This window comes from Mus pahari, chromosome 23, assembly GCF_900095145.1.
Source record: "Mus pahari chromosome 23, PAHARI_EIJ_v1.1, whole genome shotgun sequence".
NCBI lineage: Eukaryota > Metazoa > Chordata > Mammalia > Rodentia > Muridae > Mus > Mus pahari.
This window is the reverse complement of record NC_034612.1, coordinates 39,365,614-39,368,618: the sequence shown is the minus strand read 5'-3', so window position 1 is coordinate 39,368,618 and position 3,005 is coordinate 39,365,614. Positions and strand designations below refer to the sequence as shown.

The 3,005-nt window shown below is 49.0% G+C and overlaps 1 non-coding gene across 1 annotated transcript; it reads left to right on the top strand.

The window, feature by feature from the left end:
• Positions 1–2,002: 2,002 nt before the first annotated feature.
• Trnan-guu lies at positions 2,003–2,076 on the top strand. The gene has a single exon. It is a non-coding gene; the product is annotated as a tRNA-Asn (tRNA).
• Positions 2,077–3,005: the final 929 nt, after the last annotated feature.

Here is a 3,005-nt window from a genome sequence, read left to right as displayed (position 1 = left end):
AAAAAAAAAAAAAAAAAAAAAAGAGTTGCCTGGAAAGATGTGATGAGACGGACACACGGTAACAGAGCATAGGTAGCCAGCCACATGGCAGAATGTAGGTTAAAATAATTGGGTTATCTTAGTTATGAATCTAGTAGAGCACATAGAAGAAAAATAAGAGAATTCTACAATTCAAAAGAAGGGTCCAGAAAAGAGGCATTACTAATAATAGTAGAGTAATGTAAAACACTTCCATTAGGATCGTTGTCAGTTTTAAAAACATGAAGAAACTGGAAGCTTGTGAGAATGTACAATCAGGCAGACACAGCTATTCAACTTTTGGATTCAACAAAACTAAGACTCAAACAGAAGTCAGTACAGCCTTTGCCACTGTGCAGTAACATCATCAGGACATCACACTGAGACCAGCCAGTCACAAATGGGTGAAGACTGGGTAATTCCACTTGGGGGAGTTACTCAAGAATAATTAAATTAGTAAAGATAGAAGACAGAATGAGACTTATTAGAAAAAGAAGGGGGAGCAGGAAGTTGTTTAATAGATGGGAGTGTTGGTAGCATATAAGGGCACTTAATTCCGTTTGAACCGTACGCTTTAAAGGGGTTAAAATGGAGCTGGAGAGATGATGGCTAAAGGCGGTTAAGAGGTTGCACAGGACCCGAGCTCAGTTCCCAGCGCCCCGCCTTGAGGGCTTCACAAACGCCTGCAACTCCGCCTCCAGGAGAATGCGACGCCCCGTTTGACCTCAAAGGGCGCTGATCTCGGGATACACGCCATCATCACCCAGATACACGATTAAAATAAGTCTCTGGAATATGGCTCAAATGATACCAAAAGAGTAGCAATAAAATAGCTAAGTGGGAAGAGCCAGAGGAGGAGGAGCAAGAGAAAGAGGAGGGGGCGGGAGGGGGGACAACATTTGGGATGTAAATATATAAAATAATTAATTTTTTTTAAAAAAATTTAAATTTATGTATTATTATACATAAGTACACAGCAGAAGAGGTCATCAGATCTCATTATGGGTGGTTGTGAACCACCATGTGGTTGTTGGGATTTGAACTCAGGACCCTCAGTAGAGCAGTCAATGCTCTTAGCCACTGAGCCATCTCTCTCTCCAGCCCTAATTTTCTTTTTTAAAAAAAGGAGGAAGGGTATGGAAGCTTGAAGACAGGGCCTGAGGTTTATGGAGTTGCCCCCCTCCCAGTCCCGTCTTTGGGGTGATGGGGAAAGGAGAGGTCTGACAGGGGCTCTGGCAGGTCTATCCGAAAAATTATACTTCCTCCCGCTCCCTTCTCTCTTCCTCCTTCCCTCCTTTCCTCCTCCTCCTCCTCCTCCTCCTCCTCCTCCTCCTCCTCCTCCTCCTCCTCCTCCTCCTCCTCCTCCTCCTCCTCCTCCTTTCCCCTTCTCCTCCTCCCAGTGGGCACAACGCTACCTACCCCAACCCTCCCGAGGCAACCCCGAAGTCAGTGAGTTAAATTCAGAAGTCAGGGGAAGGCCTAGTCGTCAGTGGCTATTTAAAAGAGCGTTTTAATTGCCATAAACCCGTCTCTGGTGTCCCCTGAGCCATGAGCGCTCGAAGGAGGCTCCAGTCCTCTACAGGGGTGTGAATTTATTCCCAGGAGGGGACGGGGGATGGGGCGGCGCGGTAGGTTTCTTAAACGTATAAAGTGTCAGATTCCTATGGCTGACACAGAGAGCCACCGTTTATCAACCTCGTTAAGTGGGAGGCGACAAGAACGCTCAACGGGGAGGGGCGGTGACAACCTTGAACAAGGGCAGGGCGCCCCGGGTCCGAGCCCACGCGGATTCCGGGAGCCGCAGCCGGCGCCGCCCGGCTCTGCGGAGGATTTGCTGGGCTCGGCGGCCCCGCCCCTCCCCGCCCTCGCGCAGCCTCAGCCTGCAGGGCTCAGCAGGGCCCGGCGCCTCCCGGGAGTCCCGGGCCGCGACGCCCATGCTGGCCGCAGCAATGTGTACAAAGCGCACGGCCGCTCAGGCAGCTGGGTCTCTGTGGCGCAATCGGTTAGCGCGTTCGGCTGTTAACCGAAAGGTTGGTGGTTCGAGCCCACCCAGGGACGACAGCGTTCCTTTTCGCAAAAAAACCCATTTTTTAGAACTGCTTTCCTTGGGACGCTCAATCTGTTTGATTGCTTTCTAGGGCTCAAGCTACAGCAGGCCTGTAGCTTGAAAAAAGAAATTCCACTAATTTTAAGGAGGTACATGCAACTGTATTTCTGGAGCTTGGTCCAAGCCTGCTCAGGAGCAGCTAGCTGCTTTTGCACTGGAAACCAGCAACCGAAACCACCCAGAAACAGCATCATTCGCGTGGCTCAGAAAAAATAAATAAATTTAAAAAACGACCCGCGGAACTTACTAATACAGTCGGCGTCTACTTCCAAACGGATGAGCAAGAGATGACATTGTGGGCAGAGAGTTGGGGACAGCAGGCCTCGCCGAGTTTAGCTAAGTGGCTCCCAGATTTGGGCAAGGGGTTTGAATCTATCTAACTACATTATATTTAACTGCTGGCGATTTTTCCCCTCAGATTTAACTTTATCAGAAATTATATGAGTTCGTGTTTAAAAGAGAGATAGGAGTGGCGGCGCATGCCTGGGGCTGTGTGAGCTTAAGGCCACCCATGGTGAGTTCCAGGACAGCCAGGGGTACTTAGAGAGTTCTTGTCACAGAGGACGTTTTATGTTTTTTTCACGAAAGATTCTCCATAAAGACAGGAAATCAGCTATTACAAACATTTCTTCCGAGGGTGAAGTTGTGAAGTGAGGGTTTTGTATCTGGGACCTATACCCACTCCTACAGAATATAGAGAACTGGAGTCTACAGCCATGGTTCTCAACCTGTGGGTCGCGACCCCACTAGGGTTGTATATTAGGAATCCTGCCTTAAAGATATTCATAATGGGGCTGGTGAGATGGCTCAGTGGGTAAGAGCACCCGACTGCTCTTCCAAAGGTCCGGAGTTCAAATCCCAGCAACCACATGGTGGCTCA